General features: G+C 46.3%; 1 protein-coding gene across 4 annotated transcripts in view; it reads right to left on the bottom strand.

Moving 5' to 3' along the window:
• The window catches only part of TLN2 (talin 2), a 402,865-nt gene extending 382,905 nt beyond the window's left edge, over positions 1-19,960 (bottom strand). For all 4 annotated transcript variants that reach the window (XM_080934594.1, XM_080934590.1, XM_080934592.1 and 1 more), the window contains exon 1: positions 19,832-19,960. The gene's annotated coding sequence lies outside the window, so the exon portion shown is untranslated. The remainder of the gene's footprint in view (positions 1-19,831) is intronic.
• Between the last annotated feature and the right edge of the window lie 5,924 nt (positions 19,961-25,884).

Consider the following 25,884-nt stretch of genomic DNA (forward strand, 5'->3'; position numbering starts at 1 on the left):
GCAATTCCCAGGACCCCCACCCCCACCCCAATACATGAACACACACAAGCACAAAGTTGTTGAGTACAAAGGCAGTTAAAGTCCAGAAACCTTAAAAGAAAGTGAGTCATCTTCACAAGGAAAGTGTGACTGGTTTTAGCAGCTCTGACACAAGCTGAGCTGTAAGGACTCAATCTACACGGAACAATAGTAAGATTTCGCCACTGACAATGGGGGCAGGCTGACTGAGCAACTAGTACAGCACACAGCAAGGAGAACGTAAAAGGGTCCCACAGATGGCTAGCAGACTGAGGCCCAGGCCTAGTACATCAGCAAAATCCAGTGATGTCACCTTATGCAAAGGCCTTCAGACTGTTTCAATGACACACAATTGCCAAACAGAGACAAAACCAAAGGCAAGAAGATACACACGCCCAGCACTGCACTAACAAGTGGAGACCATGAACAGAAAGAAGGCTTGGCTCACCCAGTGTCTTAAGTAGGTTACACTGTTGTGATAAACACCATGACCAAAAGCAACCTGAGTTATTTGGCTTACATTTCCCCATCCTAATCCCTATTCGCTGAGGGAAGTGAGAGCAGGAACTTGAAGGCAGGAACTGACGCAGAGCCCATGAGAGAATGTTGCTCACTGGCTTGCTCAGCCTGCCTTTCTTATACAACTGAAGACTTCCCAAGGGCACTGTTCAACAGTGCCAGCTCTCTCTCACCACCCATCAGCACACTGGTCAACCTGATGAAGTGTCTTCTCAATTGAGGGTCCCTTGTCCCAGATGCCTCTACTTTGTGTCAAGTTGGGGAAAGAAAAAAAAAAAAAAATCCAGGTCACAGTAGTAGTTCAACCCTTGGCCTCTGTTAGGCTGAGGGGTCTCTGACTTGTGAGAGGATCCTAGAGACACCATTTGCAGTGACTGTGAAGGAAGTCAAAGAGCTTTGAGGAAAGGGAGTTTCCCAGTTTCCCATCCCTGAAGGAAGCACACTGCAGGCAGAGCTCAGAGACTCTGTAGAGAGGTCATCACTGACTACGGAAGTATCATCCTCAGCTACACTCCCGCTCACTTGGAAAGCTTTAAAGAAAAAAGAGAGGCAGCCTGGGCTACAGACATGCTATCAGATAAAATGGTTCCCAGGTGGCGCTGTACAAGGGTGTGGCTTGAAAGTTCCCACACTATATCCCCCAAAATGGAAACTGCTTTGCTATAAGAGGTGAGATTTCTTGGGCCATCGAGATGAAGGTTTCTGGTGACAACCTGGGTTCTGCCCCCAGAACCCACATGGTGCAAAGAGAACTCTTGCAAGTTGTCCTCTGACCTCCATGGGTGTACCGTTGAAAACAAGCACCCACATGTACAATAAATAAATAAAGGTAATCTTTAAAGTTTTAAAGATTGCCTTCTGTGCAGTAAGACCAGTTGCCTGTGATGTGTGCCACATCCTGGTGTAATGCCTAGTTCATAATGAGAACACACTCTTTCTTTGTACGGAAATCTTTCTGAGTTGAGGGGTTTGTTTTTAATTATATTCCTTTAGTGCTCAAAGAATTGCCTCTACCCACACTGACCTCTTAGAAGTTAATGTTAAGCCAACTACAGCTTCAACTAAAATTTTCAAGCTGTGATTTATCCAGGACCAGGGAGGGGCATGCTCCCACTCACTTTAAGAAGAAACCTGGATTTCAGAAAGTGGCTGAATAACAGAGTCCACTAAACATGCAACATACTACAAAGATCATTATGAATGAATGAATGAATGAATAAATGAATGAATAAATAAATAAATAAATAAAATTCCAGGCCAGGAGAAGTTCCCTGCAGGTAACAAAACAGGTCCAGACTCCAGAGCTGGCTGGCCAGACCTTGCCCATACAAAGTTCCCTAAGCAAAGACAGCTGGCAAACAGGGCTGCCTCGGGGTAACACCTGTAAGGCAGGAATCTAGCCTCCCTCTGCTCTCGGAGTCTGACCAGCCCCAGGCAATGGAATTAATAGATATCTTTTAAACTGTCCTCTTTCCATTCAAAGTCAAAGTAAATTCTGTCTCAACTTTTCATTGTTTCCTTTGGAAGCATTTATTGGAGCAAGACTACTACCTCGGACAATAGTTGCTCTGTGGGTACCACGCCATCGAAACAGCCCTTGCAGGAGAAAGCGACCATCTTCATGATCCTAGAAATCACAGAAGCCTGAGTCGGAAACACCACGCTAGCCTTCCTCAGCACAAACCTGTTTCCCCTGCAGCCCTGTGGCATGTCTACTACTCCTAAGAGAACAGGGCTGTCACAAGCATCCTTGAGAGGGACCACTCTCAAATGTCTTAGCTCGGAAATGAGGATGAGTTGAGTCTGATGGGCCTGGATATGACCTCGGTTGTAGTGAATTATTACTGAGCCCTAATGGAAATCTACCTTTACCCCATCCTCCACAGTATTACCAGAACATGTTAGCCAAACAGGAAACAATTTGGGAAATGACCTAATAGAATGCACATCCAAACATCTTCTGCTACCCAGTCTGATAACTGGGTTCTCTGGTGCTCCAAGTGCCCCGCACGCACATGCTACTTGAGGTCGATGGTTCTGAAGAATCTATACTGGGTGTAAGGTCCCAAATGATGCTGTCTCCCCCAGCCCTGGAACCCCCTTTGAGGTATGTGCTGAACAGAATCCCTCAGCTACCCACTAAACAAGGCTCTGGCTTCTTTCTGGACTAAGTAGAAAAGTTCAGGTTCTCAGACCTCCTCCCCACAGACTGCTGCTGTTCCAACACTGAACCAACGCATGCTACTATCCTAATCTCAAGCTGCCCACACTGGCTTCAGGTCAATTTAAACCTCTAACGCCAAGAACTATTGCTTCCACTATAAAGTCATCCTTTGAGGTGGGGGTGGGGGTTGGGGAAGGGGTGATTCCAGAAGCCCCAGCAGATACAAACATCTGCAGATGATCGAATCTCTTAAATAAAATGACATCATGCTTAGAGACCCCCACAATCATCCTGTCATATACTCTAAGCATCCTAGATTACTTATTAATATTTAATATAGCATAAATTAGATGTAAATAGTTAACAGTTGTTATACTGCATGGGTTAGGGAAAATGGACCTATACCAGATGATGATATTTTTCTAACACCCCCCCAGGCTGAGATTCACATAGCCAGGCTGACCCTGAACTCCTGGTCCTCCTGTCTCTACACCTTCCAAGCGTAGAGTTGTGAACCACCATACCTATTGTTCTAGTTATCGTTTCATATTCAAATAGTTTTGACCTGTAATCAGTCAATTTCTAAGGCTACAGAATACACGGGACCAACGAACCTAAGATGATTTAATTTCTCAGCAAATAATTCATACTTTTGCAAATACTTCACACAACCAACAGCACCTGGAGAGGCGTAACACTTATGCTCACAAGGCCTCTGCCTGGAGACCAGCCTCCTGGTCCAGTCTCCCTTGACGCCTGCAGGTGAATGCTCTAATCTTTGAACAGCATCCTTTTGGGGGGACCTTCAACAAAATGAAGGCCTTGACTCCGACACAGTGCAGAAAAACAAAATGAACATACACATGAATCCATTTTTAACCAAGTCAGTCCACAGTATGTTGATAAACAATGTGTCCAAACTTGGCATGTAGTCTAGGTTCTGTCCACAGTTGCCTGGCAACAGTCAGGTGTGCCTGACTCACTATAAAAGGGGCTGCTGCCCACTCCTCACTCTCTTGATCTCTTGCTCTCTTGTCCTTACCCTCTTCCCTGTCTCTTTCCATTCTCCTCCCCCTTCTCTCTCCACGTGCTCAAGGCCAGCCTCTTTCCTCCCACCCTTTTCCCTTCCCCCTCTCACTTCTCAAAACTCCCCTCCCCATGCCCTGAATAAACTCATTCTATCCTATACTGTCTTGGGGCTGGTCCCTCAGGGGTAAGGGGTACCTCAACATGGGCCCACAGAGGTACCCCCTCCCCCCACACCATACCTGCACCTCCACCAAACGTATCTCTGGTCTCTCTGATCTTTTTATAAAACACAACAAAAACTATTTACATATATAAGCTGGCATTAATCACAGAAAAGGTCGAATTCTCCAGACTTCCAGGTGGGAGCCTTCAGATCCCCTACTCAAGCTAAAAGAATCACTCTCAAGTTCAGATGTTCCTAGGTATTGAGTCACGTGTGGGCCTCACTAGCCTTCAACTCCCTGGTGGAGCTTCTGAGTAGATATGCACCACCACACCCTGTTTATATGATACTAGAGATCAAACCTTGATCCACAATAGAAAAGCACTCTACCAACTGAGCCTGCAGCCCCCAGCTCCTGCACCTCACTGGTTAAAGCCTAATACCTACCTGTACCTGGAGACCTTTGAAATGACCTATCAGTTCCCAACTCTGAAAACAAACATCCTGCCACTTCCAGGGCAGAGGTCTCCATTGTCCCCAGGGTCACTCTAGCTGGTGCCTGAGGCTAAGAAAAACACAGCCTGATACAGCATCCCCAACAATAGGAATCCAGACTTTTTCTTCTCTGATCTTTAGCCCTGTGCACAAAGGTGGACTAGCAAGTAAAACTAGCAGATTAAAATATTCTATTTCACAGAGGGGGGAAAAAGTCTTCCATGCTTTGGCTCTAAAGGGAGGAGGGGTCAGGCCAGTACATCTGGATCCAATCACTGGGATTTTACATTCTTGGTATCTTCCATCCCAGACAGAAGGGCTAAGAGCACAGGGGACTGCACGCGGGACTAATTACCATCTCTGGATCCTGATCAGACTTGTCCCTAACTTGAAATGTGACCTTGAGCAGAGCCTGACCTCACGAGAGCTCAGTTTTCTGAGCATATTCCAGGCCGGGACGCCAGGGCTGGCGAGTAACGTGAGTCAAGTGGTAATGAATTTATAAAGGCCTTCCCATTTCCCCTCGATAGTATCTGCAGAGACTTCGAATCTCCTGAGGAGACAGGGGCCGTTCCTCTCTGGCATCTGGCTCCCTGTCCTCTTCCAAACCTGCTGTCTCTCCACTTGCCTAGCTCTGCCTCTCAGAGCAAGGGCTGAGGTGAAAAAGGTCCCCCAGGAAAAGCTTCCCAAATCGGCACTGAGCCTGAGCTCCCCTGACTAATGTCCTGCACAGCAGGCCCCGGCTCCTCAATACATTTCTAATTGTCTTTTCAGAGAAGTGCGCAGATACTTATTTGGTGCCATTTGGCAAGTGTCTCCCAAGATAATTCCGCTGACATGGTGCTTGGAGAAGGAGAATTTAAAGGTCTGGAGAAACATTAGAAAACTGGTACCCTGTTTAATCCTGTCCTTGGATAGGCATAAGACAACACTTTCAGGTACTGATAGGATGCAAACCCCCAAGAGGCTCCTGAAATCCAAATTAGCTGACTTTTCCATTACATCTAAGCCTTTTCTCCCTCCCAGGGACAGCAAGACGGTGTGTGAACAGCCGACAAATACTAAGGAAGACAGGATGGCTGGGTGGCCCCAGCCAAGCAAAGCCTCTCTTATTCCCAGCCACCTTTCTTCCAGGAGCAGCCCTGACAGAAAGACAGAGATGGGAGATGGTGGAGAGAGTATACGCATGGAGAGGAGAGCAGGGATGGAATGGGAAGGAAATGGAGGTGATAGGAATGGAGTTGGGGAGAGGGGGAGAGGGAGGGGAATGAGGATGGGGATGAAGATAGAGAAGGAAAGGGGAGGGAGATGGACCCCAAGAGCCAGTGGGAGTGAGCAGAACAGAAACTGGGTCTACACCGTTTGCTTCTCATCTCTTTCAGGTGTTCACCTCCTTCCCCTCATCCTAATGTGAAATGCTGACAGGCCTCCCTGCCTTCCGGGCAAGCCTCCCCTAAACTGCCGCTGTGCCCACAAGGTCACCTCAGCTTCTGATTACATGGTGGGTCCCTCATCTGTAGATATAAGTGGAACCCGAGTTCCTAAACACGGAGTTCCTGGCTGGTGCTGATGTTACCAGGACACTAATCAACCCTGAAGAGTAAGGACCAGGAATCCAACCGGCACAGGAATCACATGGAGTAGGCATTAAGGACATCGGACAAGCCTAGAGTGACGAACGGATGGGTTCCAATGTGAGTCACACAGTAGGCATGTTTAAGAGTCTTCAGCTGATCCTTCCCATCCATATTCAAAGGCATCTCACTGGAGGGGCCCAGGGCCTACTTTCCACTTTTCAGTTAACAAACGTTTTGTCTTTTTTTCCCCCTTGGACAGCCTCATGTAGCCCAGACTAGCCAAAACCCTATATAACTGGGAATGACAGTGAACTATTCTGCTTCCCCTGAGTATGGGATGAATCACATGGCCTCCTGCTGTGGGATGCTGGAGCACAAAGCCAGGGCTTCCTCATGCTGGGCTAGCATTTTACTCTGCAGTTAACTCAAATGCTAATTAATCCCCTCCGTCTGGGGGCCCCACAGAGCACATTAGGAAGATGAACTAATCTTCACGTTGCCTGCTCCTGGAACCCTTGGGAAATAACCCCTTGTCAGGACGTAGGTTAGGACTGTTCAGTGACACATTATCAAGTAACCAGAGACTGCAGCTGAGCATTATGGATGAAAACCTCACCTCCTTAACCAATGAGCAAACAACAGCACAGCCCTCAAACGCATCTCCTTGATGTTCCTAACATGATCCAAAATAGAGGAAGAAAAATGCACCAAGCTCCTGCTCTATAATTGGCTGAAGCACAAACAAAACCATAGATTAATTTGCTCACTTTACCACATTATAAATAATTAGCATATACCCAGAAGTATGCATAGTATTGTATCCATTCCCCCCTTGTACCAACTACATAACAGTGGGTAGGTATACCCATTTTATTGATAAGCACACTGAGGTTTATAACAAGCAGGTGACATAAATGGTAGCCACGATATAGTAGACTAACGTGATATCCCTTTACAACACGTATCCTTCTTGTGTTATTTTACAACAATTGTGCATGTGCATACAAGGGCTTTAGAAACCCATGAGGGCTGGATATGGTGGCACACACACACACAAGGCGGAAGCTGGTAGATCTCTGAGTGGGAGGCCATCCTGGTCTACAGAATGAGTTCTGGGACAACTAGGACTACACAGAGAAACCCCGTCTTTTAAAGAAAACCATATTCTTTTAAAAAAATAATAATAATAACAAAATCAGAAGCTGGGCATCATGGTGCACAACTTTAATCCCAGCACTCTGGAGGCAAAGGTAGGTGAATCCGGGTTCAAGGCCAGCTTGGGCTGCACAGAGTTAGTGAGTTCCATCCAGAACAGCCAGGGCTACAGAGAAAACTCACAATTTAAAAGAAAACAAAACAAACAAACAAGCAAAAACCCACTTCTAACAATAAAAAGACTGAACGGCAGCTGCCCACAGGAAACCACGCTCTATGGGAACACAGCTCCACATTGAGGGCAAACACAGAGTCCGCTACAGCTTTCCTGGTATTTAGCTCTGACTTCTCAACACTGCGCTACAGGAAGTGATGAGGAATTGGAGACGCACTCTACCATTACAGGCTAGGCTCACAACCATAAAATACTGTGGCACACAGGACCCAATAACACAAGATTAATATTGGCTCCCCTTCCTAAAGCTCAAAGTCTCCATTCGGACAGAAGGAAAAAACACTGACCTGAACAAAAATAATCTTGTCTCTAGGGACAGGAAATCAATTCACACAACATCTGCAAGGCATGAGTCTCAGAATACCAAGATCTTGTGTCCCCTTTAACGCAACTGAATCCCCTTCGCCAAGGGTCCCGCCTCCCCCCATATGTAACCATTTACCAATTGTTTAATTTAAAACGCACACTGAGCTCAAGAATTCCCACATCTCCTCCTGCAGACCACCCCTCACCACCTGTGCAAGCTAAAACCACAAAACCTTACATCTTGTCCAGGAGCTTTCCGGGCACCCACATACTGTGTCCGTGTGCCCTTACCCAGCCAAAGAGCACAACTTTTAAAGAATTTCTTTAAACTGAATTTCAGAAGCCTAAGTAAAAATGGGAGACTGATAACTCAAAGAGAAAGTCAGAAATGGATTACAACAACTGAAGGATGTCCTAGCACCTTCAAACTAAACAATAAAACCCCGAACAGAAAATGGTTAGAAACGTCACTAAAACACGTGGTGATGTTATAAATGGGGGTGGGGAGGTGGTAGTGCCAAGTGACCACTAAACCCCAGTTCTGTGATCCTCAAACCTGAGGTGATCCTGCCTATAAAAACAACAAACTCTTGGGTCTCACACAAACTATTAACCAAGACTCACTGAGGATTGGGCGCCTACAGTGCTAACCCACCCCCAAGGCACCGGGACCACACTCAGAGCTAAAGCATGATGCCCAGGACTGCCATAGTAATCCCAGATGCTTAGAGGCCTAGGCTGTAACTTCCGTGGCAGAGTGCTTGCCTAATTTGCACAGAGCCCTAGATTCTAACCTAACAACACACAAACTGGGGGTGATGTTCTGGGTCTGAAATCACAGTCCCCAGAAGGTAGAAACACAAAGCTGATTGCCAAAAGCTTAAAGTACAGTGATTTTCTTAGCCGTACAGTGATTTTTCAAGCCAGCCACAGATTTATGAGGCTGTTTCAGAGAGGGGGAGGGGCTGGCCACTGGTCCTGAAAATGGCTTCTAATTTATAAGCTAATAGCAAAACTGAGAGATGTTTTCATTCTTCAAGGCAACTGGTACTGTGAAGTCTGACAGGACCTGCACAAGAACAGCAGTCACTAATGGGGGCTGCCAACTCTCCCTCTAATCACTGAACTAGCAGCTTAGAACGAAAGTCCTACCTTATCCCTGCTGCTAGAACATTTGAAGAGGCAGAACCCAGTTGGCCACATTTAAATGCCTTTCTGCAGGTGACTTCGGCACCCACAGATTTAAGCACATTTTTATTAATACACTGATATTCTATAACAATAAAGACACTGGATTGTCACAAAAAGTTAAACTTTTTACTCATTATTATTATAGATGTATACAATAAAATGTACACAGAAATGAATGGAGGGGTATGTGAGAGCAGATGTCCACAGAGGCCAGGAGAGAGTTATAGCCCGTGGAACTAAACTGCCTAACATGGGTGCTAGGAATCCAACCCAGGCCCTCGAACTTATCCACAGGGCTATCTCTCCAGACCCCCACCACGATATTTCTTGTTCCATCTACCTGAAGGTTGTTTTTTGCTTTTTTGTTTTGTTTGCTTTAATCAAGCCTGAAGCATTTATTTGCAATTGAACCATTCCAATTTATCTCTACACCGAAGTGTGATGAGGATCTATGTAAGAAAATTCACAAGATCTGTCTTTCCACTTAGTGAACCTAGAATTTGCATTAGCACAACCTGCGTCGACAAAGGCCCCGCCCATAGAATACCATCAAGGGAGCTGTGCACAGGGCAGAGCACTGTCAATGCCTAGCATGTGGGTTCCATCCCCAGGACAACAGACAGTTGCGGTGACTCACTGCAGTAATTCCAGCCCCTGGGAAGTGCAGACAGGAGGATCAGAAGGTCAAGGTCTCTTATTCCCTCTTACTCTCTTACCCTCTGCCCCCCTTGTCCCTTCTCTCTCCATTCCCCTTCCCCTCTCTCTTCACATGCTCATGGCCAGCCTCTACTTCACTTCTCTCTCTCTTACTCTCGCTCTCTCTGCTTTTCTTTGCCTCTACGACCCTTTTGACTCCCCTCCCATGCTCTAAATAAATTCTATTCTATACTTTAAAAAAAAAAAAAAAGTTCAAGGTCACCCCTCAGCTACATAGAGTTCCAGTCCAGTCTGGGCTACTCAAGACTGTGTCTCTCAAGATATTAGCAGCAGCTTAGGTTCCACACAAAGTTTCTCCTCTCTACCTCTCTCTCTCCCTCTCTCCCCCTATAACCCCACTCTCCCACCCCTGTCTGCTATGGCCTCACAGGCAAGGCAGCAATCCAAAAAAAAAAAAAGTCAAATAACAACTTGCTGATGCTTTTCCTATCTCTGAGAAACAATGTTCCTATCTAAGTGTATCAAAATCTCCAGGGAAAACAAGGAAAGGTACAGATTCTTTGGTTGAAGTCTCAGCTAGGTTCATAAGTATCCAACAAGGCCTCCCACTTCTGAATTTTCAATGAGTTTCCCAGGAGACAATTTCATGTCAAGGATGGAGACACAGGTGTTAGGAGAGGCGTTAGTAAACGGAGAAGACCTGAGTTAGAGTCAAACTCACAAAACATTCAGCAAAAAAACCTTGCTGTATCTCTGCTTTCTCAGAGTCCGATGAGAACACCTGCCTCCCACCGTTGTCATGGCAACCAGCCTGCAAAGTCTTAGTAAGATGCAAAGAGACAGGTGCAGGGCAATGGCACCCATAGGTGCAAGATTCCACAGTGAAGGACCCCAGGCTCTTTAGCCTGAAAAGGGAATTCACCAGCAAGCAATTCATGGCACGTTAGATTCTGAAACAGAAATCTGTTTGATCATCTTTATGTGCTATGTATGGGTTGAACAATGTTCTACTCTTCTTGTACCTAAGGTGACTTTATTTAGAAATAAGATTTTCGCACAGATAGTGGGGCTGAAATATGATCATTTATGTGACCCTTAATTCAATGTGTCAGGTGTGTTACAATCGGAGGACATTTGGGACAGAAACAGACAGCAGATAAAAGGGTGAAGGTGTGAAGATCAGGGCACAGAGAGGGTATGGCGAGGCTGAGCAAAGGTCTTTCAGTAGACTCTCTACACGGCCCTCAAAATGAACTTCTGAACTCTGAAACTGCAGGAACACATCTGGTTTTTAAGCTATTCAGTGTGCAGAGCTTTGCCATGACAGCCGTGGCAAACTCAAAAGAAAAATGCTTTTTTCCTATATTTTTTTCAGGACATTTGGTCACCCGAGATTTGCAGATTCCACTGGGTTTGACCATAAACTTCCAAGAAAACACTTTACAAGGTGCATCCTCCAAGGGTGGGTGGGTAGCAGGAAGAACATGCACCCGCAGGCTCTGCTGTGCAGTCTTGGACCTGTGCCTACTGTCCCAAGCTAGGAGAGCTCCAGCAGCCACAAGTACACCAGCAAGAACCAGAGATGACCTTAGAAACTGTCAAATCCACCTCTGCACAGCTAAGCTCACAGCTCTTGCCGTTCACGGAAGCACTCAGCCAACATCTGGTCACCCACCACCTCGACAGGAAGCTGGTTGAATCCACCAGAGCCATCTCAACATTTACACTATCATCAGGCCCCAGGGGGCAATTTTCTCCAGCTGAACCAAGTGTTCCCTCTCACCTATGTAGGACAAAACACACTAAAGAGGCCAGAAAATTACATTTCCCCCAAAGACAATCAAAGGCTCTTTCAGTATGTATTTAAAGTGGGGGCTACGGGGTCTTAGTGACCAGTGTGCAGGAGCGCTGTGGAACCATGGCCCAGTGAGATGGCTGGCCTACATTCCTGGGCCAAGCCCGTCCCTCGTGCCCGGCAGGGGCCTGGCCAGTCCTGTGGCCACCCTGGCCTCCTCCACCCTCTTCTCTAAGTCTCTCCTAGCATCTCCCCTTGAAGACTCAAGGTGGGGATGTGGGTGGGAAGGAACACCCTTAGGAGGTCCAGAAGCTCGTGCTAAGAACAGAAGAAAGCTCCCACCACCAACTCACCAGTGGGGGGGGGGGTGTTTTCCTGGGTAAACACGCACATCTGTGTATAAACTTATAAGCATGTGTGTGCACACATGTGTGGAAACCATGGTTATCTACATTTTTTTTCCTTTGAGTCAGGGCTTCTTCATTGGCCTGGAACCAGCCAACTAAGCTAGGCTTGACTAGCAGGCAGATCCCAAGAATCCTCCTGTCTCTACCTCCCTGTTGTTGGAATTAAAAGCATTTGTCACTCACTATACCTGGCTTTTTAAAGGTTGGCTCTGGGGATAAAATCCAGGGCCTCATTCTTGCAAGAAAAAGACTTTACCAAATGAACTGTCACCCTATGCTCTTTTTTCTTTTGGTGTACTTTCCCTGAACGAGGCTACAAAGACTCTACCTTCCCAACTGGATGTTAACCCAAGTGCTGTGTGGCCATACTTCAGCTGCCTTGACTGACATCTTACCACAGGGTAGCTCTTTTAACTCCACATGGGCAGGCCTTGGAACGACAGGTGCTAAGCCAGTTGGAAGCCCTTCAAGGAGAACATTAAGCTTCTTAAAGTGGCCTCTGTATAATCTCTCAAACCCGGGAATAATCCACACTCTCCTTGGAAGGTCTGCCATGAATGACCTCAGGCCATATTTAGGAAATGGCTTCACTCTAATCAAATATGAACTAGACACAGGTGCCAAGTCATTAACTAGGCAGTCCTGAGGCAAGGCAAACAGGAGAATTTTTTTTTTCACTGAAGCATTGCCAAGCCTTGAGACTCCTTAGCCCGGGTCCCCAGGAAAGCAACAGTGGGGACACAGGGAGCTGCCCCTCCCAGGTGCTAAGATGCTGGAACTGACTCTCCAGACACAGAAGAGGAGGGAGCTGGTTCCCCACTGGTCAAGTGGGCTCTGGGGATGAGTGATTCACCAGGACACTGAGGTCAATGACAAACATTTTAGACAAGTCAATTTGTCATCTTTAACCCAGTGTCAAAAGTTACCAATAAGACTGCTTAAGTGGTCCTCTCACTCTCAGAGATAAAAATGAGAGAGGCAGCCATTTGTCTCCCTCTAGCCATCACTGACAGGTGCTTTCCCATCACTCAACAAGAATTTAACAAGGATGTGATCCAGTACCTGAACCCCTCGTTCCCAGCACAAGGCCTCCAACTACTGCGTCCTAATACAAAATCTGAAAGGGCCAAATCGTTAATCCAGGGCCACCTCTGGAACCAGGAAGAGCCCATCACTCATTAGAATGTTTGGGTGTTTGCTATATGACAGGCACTCATTGCCGACACATGGAGACCCAGTGGCAGAACGTGTGATATGCGTGTGTGTGTGTGTGTGTGTGTGTGTGTGTGTGTTGTTTGTTCCACTGTGAACCCTGGATAACCTGCAACTCCACACATAGATAAGACTGGCCTGAAACCCCAAACCTGCCTCTCCCTGGCCAGTGATGGGACTTTTATTTTTTTAACATTTATTACTTATTTATAATTTTGAGTCTATGTGCTCATGTGTATGTTGTGGGGGGGGGCTGTCAGATCCCCCGGACTTGAAGTTACAGGACCCTGTGAGTCACCTAATACAGATACTGAGACCCAAACTCCAGTCCTCTGGAAGAACAGAAAGCACTCTCAACTCTGACCCACCTTTCCAGCCCCAGTACATTCCTTTTCTGAGACAGGGTCTCTCTCACTAGACAGCGAGCTGCAGGAGTAAGCTAGACTGGTTGGCCAAGGAGACCCAAGACTCCCTGCCCCCACCTCCCTAGCACTGGGCTTGCAAGTCCACAGCACCAGGCCCAACTTTCACATGGGAAGTGGGAGTAGAGGTCATGCTTGTACAGTGAGCGCGTCCCAGACCAGGCCACCTCTGAAGCCCTTGGAGCTTATATGCCCAAAACATGGATAAAATCTCATACATGATATCATGCAATGTCAAAGTAACATGGACTCAGGAAGAGACAAGGTTCAAGACATAAGGAAGGATGCCACTGTGACCCTCAGGATCTGAGTACTGCAGACTCCAGAAAGAAGTATTTCATGAAACCACATTTCCAGCTTCCAGAAGCCAGAAAGATTAAATCAAACAAGAATGCTGGAGTCAGAGCGGCCAGGGGCAGATTCACTTGGTGAAGAGAATGTTCCAGACAGTAGGCAATCAGCTGACTATGTAGGGAGGCTGCAGATTCTGAACGCGCACCCCTGGACTCGCTCCTCAGACGCTGCTGATGTCCTAAGTGTTTCTTTGAGCTCTGTGTGGTGGTGGCACACACCTTTGATTTCCAGCACTCCAGAGGCAGAGGCACGTGGATCTCTGAGTTCAAGTCCAGCCTGGTTTATAGAGCAAGTTCCAGGACAGCCAGAGCTAAACAAAGAAACCATATCTCAAACAACAAAAGGTTTCTTTGGATTCCGTTTTAAAGATTTGTTTATTTTTTAATTGTGTGTGTGTGTGTGTGTGTGTGTGTGTGTGTGTGTAGTTTGTGTAGATGAGTACATGTGCTCATGGTGTCCAGAAGACATCCAACATCCAGAAACTGAGTTACAGTTTGCTTCCTCTACAAAAGCCACTGAGGTCTCTCCATTCCCTTAAGAAAGGGAAGGAATAGGCAAAGCCAGAGAAAACTGGGAGAAAGAACGGAATGGGGAAGCTGGGCACGGTGGCTCAAGCCTTTGATCCCATCACTTAGAGGAGACAGAGGTAGGCAAGTCTCTGTAAGTTCATAGCCAGCCTGGTTTATATAGCAAGTTTGAGGCCAGCCAAGAAATATATAGAGTTCCTAGTTAAAAAATAGATAAATAAGTGCAGAAGAAAGTGAGAACATGACAACTGAAAAAAAAAAAAAAAACTGCTTTGCTAAGGGCTGGAGAGATGGCTTCAGAGCATTTTTTGCTCTTAGAGATGACCCAGACTCGGTTCCCAGCACCCACATGGTAGATCGCAACCACGTGTAACTCCAGTTCCAGGGAATCCAATGTCCCTTTCTGACCTCCGCAGGCACAAGGCACGAAAATTGTGCACAGACATACATGTAGATAAAGCACTCATACACAGAAAATAAAAGCTGGGGTTTATTTAATATCTGCTAAGAAGGAGAGCAAAGAAATGGGAAGTGAATGGGCTAGGTCCAGGGATGTTTGCTGCTGCTGCTGCCTCTTGCCTCAGATGAAGATGTTAGAGCACCTCCTGTGAAGACAATCCACCAAGGAGTGGGGAGGAGACAGAGAGTCAGCTCCATTCCGACTCCTCACTCAGTCACCGATGCATTATAGGAAGGTAGTGAGAACAGTGCCAGGTAAACCAAGTCACAGCTGACAGCGATTGCACAAGCACAGTGGGTCTGACAGTGTCAAGAGGGCCCCTGGGATTCAGAGTCATACATCAAGTGCACAGCAGTACAGATGGCCCAGTGGCTTCTCCACCCAGGCTCATTAGCTGGGGGAGGGCGGTGTAGAGCGGTGAAAGCAGAGGGTGGGTATCAAGGGCAGGGTCTCAGCAGAATGAAAGGGCAAGGGACATGGAGGTTGAGGATGTTCAGGAACCAGAACTAGGTACAGAGGATTGAGGACAGGAATGGGGTCTTCTCTCAAAGTAAAAAAATAAATAATAAAGTAAGGCTCCGTTCTTTATTTATGCTTCATATATGTGTATGAGTTTTGGTTTTGGTTCAGTTACTTTCCTGTTTTGGGGGTTTGTTTGGAGGTTTTTTGTTGTTGTTTGTTTGGGGTTTTTTTGTTGTTTTTTTTTTTGTTTTGTTTTTTGCCAGCATGTGTGTACATGTATATTAGGTACCTGAAAAGGGCAGAAGAAGGGATCAGATCCACCAGAAATGGAATTACAGATAGTTATGAGCTCCCACATGGGTGCAGGGAACAGAACCTCAGCAACAGCAGCCAGTGCTCTTAACCTTTGAGCCACCCCTCCAGCCCACCTCCTGCTTCTGTTCTGGGAGTAGCCAGTGCTCCCTTTGTGCATCCTTTGATAGGTCTCTGCTCCAAAACCCCATCAATCACTCGCACCTCCTCCCCACCTTATCTACGAGATAACCACAAAGCAAGAACAGTGCCCTCAAGGGATGTGGGTGAGGAAAGGGGACCTCTCAGAGCAGCAAGATAAACCCCCTAAGCCTCAGGACAAGTAAACGGAAGACACTGTTAAAGTCTACAGTGGAAGAGAAGAAAGACAACACAGACGCGAAAGTGTCAGTCAGTAGAAACAGAATTGTTGGTTAAGAGCAAAATAGAAATGTGGGGGAGCACAGGGGGCTCTGAAAATCCCCAGTGAAATGGGCTGCAAATGAGCCTGGTCTTAATTCATAGCTCAGGGCAACATGTAAAGAGAAGTTCTAAGGACTGTGACTCTTGTATTCAGCTTGTCCATCAATTGACAGAGAAAGGCAAATGCCAGGAGGTCTGAGATTGCCAGTGCCTTTCACGTCTGTTCTACCCTCTGAGAAGGCCTTACCTTCCGAGTTGTGCCTGTTGGCTGGGAAGGAGAGCAACAGAAATGTTTGAAGAGTTCAACCTCAGGGAGAACATCTGGTTAAACCCCCCACTTAGCCCCATTATTTGTAATAGTTGTGTTTGGCTTATGTTTTAGTTAGCCTTGTTATTAAATATAAAAGCAATAGGATTACAAAGTTCTGGATGGGGTAAATACTGTAATTAAAAAGGCACCAGTTGGGTTTGTTAAACTATAATTCAAGAATGCTGGCCTCCTTGTTATGCTTTTCTTCTTGCCCTTAAACATTTTTTTGTACCTAATAAAAAATTGTTTTGAATGATTTAACTGGTTTTAGTACTTCCTGTTAGTTAAGCACCACCCAAAATCCCCAAGAAAATACTTGGACTTAAAAATCCTGGAACAAGAATGTCACTGGTCACTAAGTCCCCGCATGCACGGGCCGCCTGTCACATGGCCTGGTAAACCGATAGTAACACCAGGCTAGAGACAGGAAGGCCTGGTTAGTAATGCCTGGTGAAAGAGGCATACAAAAGTCAGTAAGAGCTAAGGTAGCACAGTTGAGATTAAATACTAGAGGGCCGGAAAAAAAGCATCTCTGGGCTGATGAGATGACACAGATGGCTGGTGAAGGGCACTTGCCACAAAACCTGATGACCTGAATTCAATCCCAGGGAGCCACTCAACTCCTCTGACCTCTAAACAGGGTGCCTGTGGCATTCCCCAATCCACACCCACACATACGAGAAAGAAAAAAAAAAGATAGACAGACAATATGGTTTTTAAAAACTTCTTTAAAAGCTCCCTTAAGTTAATTTTCATTGCATCATGTTTGAAAGCTGTGCAAAAAGATACGTGGAGCCCATGCAGACAAGCTCCTCAGGGGAAGGCACTACAGCTTTTGCAAAGACTATGGCTTTGGTTCACAACCACCTATATAACTCCAGTTACCATGGAACCCAACCCCCTCTTCTGGCCTCTGCACAGGTGGCAGGCACATGCACATAAAAACAAATACATTTTAAATGCCCTCTAGGGAACAGTGTTGGCAAAAAAACCTGGACAAGGTGGGTTTTAAACACATACATAGCCTACAACTGTACTGAATGACAACTCATGGGGGTCAAGTTTGGAATGTTTTTACTTCTCCCTTGGAGATAGAAAGTCTAAAACTTGGGGTCCCTTATAATTTCCTACATAAAAGAGAAGGGGCACAGAGGCACAGAGTAGACAGTGGCCAGGAACCCTCTGCTTCTGGAATTCGGTGTGCCCACCACCAAGCTAAGCCTGGAAATGCCAATGTCATTTAAACGGGGGCTTTCAGCAGCTAATTCTCACCAACACTGGCTATTCTAATTCCGGACAACTGTTATCTGGGACTTTCCCACTCTTCTGGGGTTCAAATTAAACGAGAGAAAAGCATCAAGTACTGACAAAGATATATTCATATAGTTTTATGCAAAATGCTTTTTAAAATCTGTACATTTATGTTTTTTTAATAACGTTGTTTAAATAAAAAAGAGAGACAGAAATGCATTCCTGCATGCACGCCTTCTCACAGCCAACGGTCACAGCCACCCTTCTTTCTCATTTCTGCACAGAGATCCCCATGGAGAAGAACGAAGAAGGTACAACCCTGTAAATTGAAAGGGTTAACTTTTTTGTGGCACTTAATGAAGTACATGGGCAACTGCTGGTGTCAGAGGCCACATCTCCTTCATAAAAGTATTGCTTTCCCCCAACACACGCCCCAGTTAGTTTGTGGTCCTTCCCAATCTCTTCCAATGATGAAGACCCCAAGTGCTGACAGGACCTCTCTACTGTGCCACTGTTTGATTAAGAAGAAAAGCTAACCCGTCCTTGCACTCAGCCAATCACAGGTCAGCAAACACACTCTGCCCTGCCCCTTCACAAGAAAGGAGAGGTCACTACGTATGTATAAAAGTAAAGATTTCCCCACGGCTCCACTTCTAAAAGGTCACAAGACCCGGGAGCCAGAATAGAGAATAGTAATTCCCTCGCCCAGGAGCTATCAGAATCAAAACTGTCACTCTGAGTACCACGGTGCTCCTAATTATGTGTTCCGAGGTGCGCTGGCTCGAGACACCATCCTACTAGCTTATCTGTGTCCTCCTACAACACCAAACACTTCAGCTCACTCCTCTTCCCGTTCTCTGGAAATAAACCCGACTTAGTTCTCATTAACAGTCTCCTCTCCTTCCATCTCTGCCCCATCGCCAGGAGCAAGAAAACAAGTTCTCCCTCGTGTCACCTGAAGCCCGGACTTCGGGAAACGCTCCCCTTTCTTCCAACAGCCCCGTGCCACCCGCGCCAGAGAAAGCCCTGCACACAGCCGCTAGTGCTACTTCTGTCGCCTCCACCAGCTAGGAGACAACAGGAGGCTTCAGGCTGATCCACATAAGCCAGGCCCTTGGCACATCTAAGAACCTAGTCTCTTGCTCTGCTGCCAGGAGTGAGCTCCCGCGCCAGGTGGAGCACCCCGCAAGCCCCGGTGCTGGGGTGTGGGGGTTGCAGAAGGAAACGCTCAGCAACGTGCGCGGGCCAGGGAGCGGCGGTGCGCACAGCTCCACCGGAGCGCTGGCGGCAGTAGCTTGGGGAAAAGAGGGGCGTGTGCTCTGCGCCAAGCTGCCCCAAGCGCTACGACTCCCCTGCCCAGTGACACCCGCGAACCACGTGCATCGGTCCCCTGCACCGCTCTTTCCCCCCATCCCCCAGACCCAGCCTAGCCAGACCTGGGTGACGCGACGCAGTCCGCGCGCCCTTGTGGGGACAGCAGCCTCTTAGGTCTCCCCGGCGCGCAAACTTTCCCAACGACAATCGCTCCGGCTTCCCCCGGGGGCTTCGGAAAGTGGGCGCCCCCTTAGCCTCTGTAAAAACCCACTGAAAATATGGCGCCCTCGAACGTCGTTCCTTGGGCCCCGAAATGCCAGTCTCCAGATCCCTCCCGATCCCCGCCAGCGCGAAATCTCAGCGGTCGGGGAAGGAGACGAGAGGCCGCCGCGCTAGGTCCAAACCCTGCCCTCGCTCTCCGCCCCGCGCTTTTCCTGAGCGGTCCGCAGCCGGCGCTGGTTGTTGGCAAGGCGGCCAGGGAAAGGGGGAGTCCTGCAACCCTCGGGTCTGAGTCGGGGGCTAGGAAGCAACCTGGGGTGTCTTTCTCCAAAAGCCGGGGCGGGAGACTTGTTTGCAAAGTGGCGCTTGAAGCAGCCAGCCAGTGCTGGAATGAAGCCGCTCTGCTCTCCGCCAACTCAGTCGGCGCCGGGGTCAACGCCGGAGTCCAGGGGGCCCCTCGGTGCAGACCCGGCCGCTTTTCCGACCCTTTTACCGGAAACCCGAGGACGGAGCCCGGGAGGGGACCAGTAAGTAGCCTAAGGCTAGGGATCAGCTCTCTGACTCCGGCTGCAAGACTGTTTGCAAAACCCAGCACCCGGCTGGAGTGCAGCGAAACCTACATGTGCAATAGACAGGTGCATTCGTTGCAATTTATTTTTCTTTTCTTGCAAAAAAAAACCAAAAACACCTAGAACAGGCAATAAAATCTAGAAGCTTGACAGGGTTTTTCTACACTGACATCACTTACGAGATGCAAACCCGAGAAGAAAACCAGCCGCATATTCCTCCTGGAGAGGGGAGGGAAAAGGCACTAGAAATCCCTGCAGCGAGCATGCAGGCTGGAGAGCTGGGCAACGCCACGCGCCGCGCCTTACCGCGGGGATGCAGCTACTGTCTCATTGCAGAGCGCCAGTCCCCGAGTGCAGCCAGCTCCGCTCCCGCTGCGCCGCCGCCGCCGCCGCCGCTGCTGGCTCCGGGCGCGGAACCGGAGCCGAGGGCGAGCGCGAGCGCACGGCCCGCGAGCGCCGGGAGGGCAGGAAGCGCGTCATCACTGGGGGACGGCGCTGCTGAGCTCGCCACCCGGCTCCTGGGTGTCCGCACCCCGGGCGCGGGATGGGGGCGCGCGCGGAGCTGTGGTGGGCCGGCGTGGAAGAGGTGCAGGGGACACCCCCGGCTGCCCCAGAATCTGGGCCCCGCTATGGGGACGGATGAGGGCGGCATGTAGACCAGGCGTCGGCTGGCATGAGGCCTCTGAGTCTTCTCAGCGCCTCTCCTGGACCGCGGGCTGGGTCCTGGAGGTTACCAGGTGTGAATACAGCCCTGAGGGTGACGGACAGATGCCAGTCACATGGATTTAGGAAAAGACTCTCCCAGGAAGATGGATAGCAAAGTGGGTGTGCCTACTACACTGAAAAAAAAGTATTTTTCGAGACAGCGTCACACTATGTAGATCAAAATGGGCCCAAACTCAAGATTATCCGCCTCCCTCAGTACAGGGATTAAAGACCTGCGCCACCAGGACCTCCCCCCCCCCCCTACGGCTGGGTGGCTTGCTTCATACATACATTCATTCAATTATGTCTCCTATCATGCCCTGGAATTAAGTCACTTATGTATCCCTCGTATTTACATAACCTGGGTGATGTTGGGATGGCAGAGTACAAAGTGAAAGTTATCTTAGGTGTGTGTGAAGGGCACAGAACAAATCACAAAGTCCCTTTCCTTTAAAATTATGATGTATAGAGAAACGCAGAGAGGACAGATAGAATAAACTAACCGAGGCATTTACCCATGTGTTCCAGCGGTTGGTAAAATTGTGGTTTGTTTTTCTCTTTCTGCTTAGTTCTAGTTTTATTTTTAACTTTTATCATTTTACAAATTAGTAAGAAAGGACTTAGATGGCTATTTTTCCTCAGCCCAGTACAGAGTGACCAGGGTAGGCCCGTCTTCCCAAGAAGTAGATAGCAAGTCTCTTCAGTTCCTCAAATGCAACTATAGCAACATTAGTGTCTCTCAGCTTGAAATTGTGGTCACTGTACATCTAAGAGTGAACCAGCATTGTAACTTGAAACTATCTTCAAGGGGTCCTTTGGGACCTCAAATAAGCTAGACCTTAGTGGAGACTGCTGTGGAGAGGATGTCAAATGACTCTCTGGGGTCACATAACAGATATTTAAAACTGGTAAAATTACAGGTGTGAAGTAGCAACAAAAAATAATTTTATGGTTGAGGTGAGTGGTCACCAAAATATGAGACTGTATTAAAGGGTCACAGCACTAGGAAGGTTGAGAAGCAAGGTCTTAAGAGTAAAACATTGTAACTTACTTTCCTTGAGAGAATACACTTTATACATCAGAATCCCCAATCACAAACTACTGGGCTGCTTGGGGCAGTAAAGGTTTCAGGACAGGTTTTCCCTGCCCCATGAATAAACAGTGCCCCAGACCTTTTTAGACATTGGCTAGGCTAGCATAATAGGAGTGATGAGCTATCTCATGGATTTTCAAAGCAAATGTTTAATGATGTCATTAAGACCTGGTAAGAAACTCATTAAACTGATGCTTGCTAAGTTGTAAATTGCCCCTTAGTTTATTGCAAATAGCAACCTTTTTTTTTTTTTTTTTTTTTTTTTTTTTGTAGTTCAAGATCCAGGTTTTCATAAGAAGAAACAATGAGGGTAAACTGGTCATAAATAAAGATATTTCTCTCTCTCATCTCCTACTTCTCAGGGCCCAATAGCTTTCCATCAAAGCATCTTTTTTTCCCTCTTCCGGACAGGGCTCTCTGTGTAGCCCTGGCTGTCCTGGAACTTGCTCTGTAGACCAGGGTGGCCTGGAACTCAAGGATCACCTGCTTCTGCCTCCAGAGAGCTGGGATTAAATGTGTGTACCACCGCTGCCAACTCCATCAATTATCTTAAAACAGTTAGCTTGCCTTTCCCCAAACCTGGATTTCAAGACGTCTGTCCTGTAATACATTCTGTAAGTATCTCCACACTTTCCAGACCCCAGCACAGAGAGCAAGAAGCCTGTCTACATCCCTGCTAAAAGCAGTTTGGTAAACAGTGGGTACTCAATAAGTTCTTGTTCCATAAAAGTAGCCTCTCTATTACTTCTTTTTTAAAAGACCAGGTCTTACTATGTAGCCTTGGCTAGCCTAGAACTTGCTATATAGAAAGTGGTGTTGAAATCCTACTCTCCCTAATTCAGCCTCCCAAGTCCTGGGATTACAGACAAGTTCTACTACACCCAGCTAAAACCTGTAACTTTTCTCTTTTTAAAATAGCAAGAGAGGTCTAAAGAGAAAGGTCAGCAGCCAGAAATGCATACTGCTTTCTAGGTCTCAAAGAAACCAGGACAAGTCTCACTAAGTACCTGTAGCTTATCCCAGCACTTCAAACTACACCTTCACCCCAAACTCTATCTCAGGGGCTGGGGTCCTCTTTCCCCAGCTTCTGTTAAAGTCAGCCATTGGGGCTTTCTTGGTTCACACATGCTCTCTTGCTCCTCTCTTGGCCTGCTTGCCTACTCAGCTTCTCTCCTTTCCTCTTTTGGTCTTGCCTGCTCTGCTGGCCATGCTCAGTCTGGACCCTCCGATGTCTCTGGCTGTGCATTCCTACAGCCATGCCTGGAGTAGTCATGTCCTCATTTTCAGTCACTGCTCTTGGAGAGGAACACAGTTCAGTTCTCAGCACCTGCAGCTGGTAGCTGCCTTCTGGACTCCAAAGGCACCTTTGCTTGCTCACCTGAACACACACATACACACACCTAAAAGGCTGACTCCTAGCTGAGGTATAGGTATGAGAATGTTTATGTGGCTAATCCGATGGGTACTGTTACACAGCCTCTGCCATCAGTTAAACCCCCTTTCCTAGACAGAAGTAGCATTTCTCCTAGAACTCTTCACTGTAGTTTGCTATCGAACTAATTTTTGTGGACACGGTGACATAGGCCACTATAACACTTCTATAACAACTTTTTTTACCTCAAAGCCATCCACTGTTTCTTCAGTAAAGCCAACTAGTAATATATTGCATTATATTCATACAGTGTTCAACAATTTTGGGAATGAAACTAAGATAGATTCTATCTATGATAATGTCTCTGATATAGAGACTCCTCCCACTGGATCTGAAAATATAGTTGTTTATAAATTCAAAGTCTCCCAAGATATCAGTAAACTAAAAGCTACCTGTTAGAGGATTCTGTCTTTGCAAACAGCCATAATCTCAGTTACATATTGAAGCTTTTAGTCCATCCAGCAGGTGGACACCTGACGACTGAGAAATTTCTAAGAGTTTCTATAAAGTCTGATTTCTTACTGATCAGACCATAGGTAACTGAAAATAGATCCACTATATGGGAGTAGAGTATTTGGGGTCATAAATAAGAGAACTTTCAAGTCACCTATACCAAATACATCTAGCAACCAGAAGAAAAAAACTAGATTTTTTCTTGAGTTAGGTCTGCAGTGACCACCTTGGGTTTCACACCGTGCTTAGAGTCGGCTGTTAGGAGCTGCTCCCCCCCCCCACTGGAGCTCAATGATTCCCACCATCCCCAATTCCTTCACATTTCCTCAGCTCCATCCATACGGAAGAGCAAAGTGCAAGTCCATAAAATAATTTGTTCCACTTTTGTTTATACAATTAAATTTCATGCCATGCTAAAATACCTTCTGGGATTCAACACGACAACAGGTCATGAATCGTCCAAAATAAGTAAATAAATGAATGAATAAATGAATGAATGAATGTGTTTTCTCCCTGGAGCAAAGCACAAAGCAAGCACATTTTTCTAAAAATCTCCCATTTCTCAGAATCAGTGATAAAAGAGACAGTTCAGTCTTCTCCCTTGAAATCTTCAGATTTTCTGAAATCTCCTCTTCTCTTGTCTAACAGTTCTGGGAGATATTACCCAAAATTATCAGAGAGAATATTACCTGAGTTTGTCAGTTGTTTTATTTAAAGGGCAGATGTCTGGCAATTCACAAAAACTAATAAACTTTAGATATTTGGCTTACTGAAATGTGGGACTTTTACTCACTCAGGGGTTTAGATACAGTTTTAAATTTCTCTCAGAAGAGAAATTTAGCCATATTGACATAGTGATTATTACCACCCACAACTAGGAGCCTGCTTAAGACTGCCTTCTCTTTTCCTGGAGTCTAAAAAATAGACTGTAAAGGGTTCTGAAAAGTAACTGAAAAAAAAAAAAAAAAAAACAACAGGTGATGTAGCACTAGGCTGTCATCCTAGCATTAGAGAAGTAGAGGCAGGAGGATCAAGGTCATTCTCAGACACTTAACAAGTTCAAGGCCAGTCTAGGACATAGGATTGTATGAGATTCTGTTTTATCCAAGAAAAAAAAAACTCGCTGTCTAGAACAATAACAACAATTACCTTGTCAAGTTTACTTTTAGTCCAGATTGTTACTGTAGCTGAAGAGCTTGCCCGGAGCTTTTCTTTTGTCTGGTTCATCACTGTCTTTACTTAATTTTGAGACAGAGTTTCACTATGTAGCTTTGGCTAGCCCAGAGCTTGCCATGCAAGTGTTTGTTTTCATCCTGGCAAGCCTATAGTGAGATTGGAAGTAGAGACAGGAGGATCACCCAGAAGAGTTTGGGCCAAGAAGTCTTAAGTACACAGCATAGACACAGAGAAGCAAGAACCTGCCCCAAAAGGATGGAAGATAAGAACTGACTCCTGAATTTGTTCTCTGACCCTCATGTGTATGCTATGGCACACACACACACACACACACACACACACACACACATGTAAATAAGTAAACCAATAAATTTTAATAATGTCTCTTTAGATATTGGGATTTTAAATATTCTTTTATATTTGTGTGTGTCAGTTTGTGGGCATATGTACATATTCCTGGCCTACTGAAGCTAAAGTTTTAAAGGAATTGTGCTGCCTGACATGGTTCCTAGGAACCAAATTAAGGTCCTCTGCAAGAGCCGTTTACACACTCAACCACAAAGCCATCTTTCCAGCTCCCTGGGTGTGTAGGTATGTGGGTGTGTGGTCTAGTTGTTTGTTGGTTGGTTATTTTTAAAAACAAGGCCTCATTGCATAGCCCTGAAGGCCTAGAACTTGCTGTGTAGACCAAGCGGCCTGAAATTTGCTAAATAGACCAGTTTAATCCTGAACCCATACAGATCTCATGGCCTCTGGTTCTGGAATGGTGGGATTAAAGATATGTACTATTTCTTTTTAAAAAGTGTTACTAACATGTTTTATGAAACATTCCAAAATAAAAACGACACTTATTAGGGATTAGATCAACTTTAATTTTAAAATAACATATTTATTATTATATAAGGAATATCCTTCAAAGTCTACCTTTGATAGAATGGATTTTTCACAAAATTAGATCACATGTGAGTTCTTAATTATTTTCCATTTTATAAATTAAGACACCAACTGGGTAAAGTAAAGGAATACAAGCAGAAAACACCTAGGTACTTTTAGCACCACTTGTGGGTAATAACCAGTAGCTCTGGGTCAGCTTCTGACACACATCCAGTACCATTGAGGTTTGCCTATTTCTTTAAATCAGTTTGCTACATTGGTGCCAGGATCCATTATGAGCAAGCCGGGCTTCCTCCCAGAATAAAACTAGTAACCTCTTTCTTTTAGAGATTAGAGAAGCCATACACGAGTCCAACTCAACCATGGAAACTCAAATATCTCCTCTCGTCTTATCATTTCCCTCCATTACAAGCCTCAGGGCCTAGAAAATGCTGACATAATATTCTTTTGTGGAGTGCCAGCCACAAACTCAGGACTTCCAGCAGTCTGAATCACCTTTGTCAAGTTTCTAAAGTTGACATACTACAGAATCTTGAAGAAAGCAGTTGAGAATAGGAGCAAATATTTACTCTGGTAATTTACTTATTAATTTTAAGCATGTATTTT

Source organism: Micromys minutus (genome assembly GCF_963924665.1).
Source record: "Micromys minutus genome assembly, chromosome: 21".
In the NCBI taxonomy this organism is placed as follows: domain Eukaryota; kingdom Metazoa; phylum Chordata; class Mammalia; order Rodentia; family Muridae; genus Micromys; species Micromys minutus.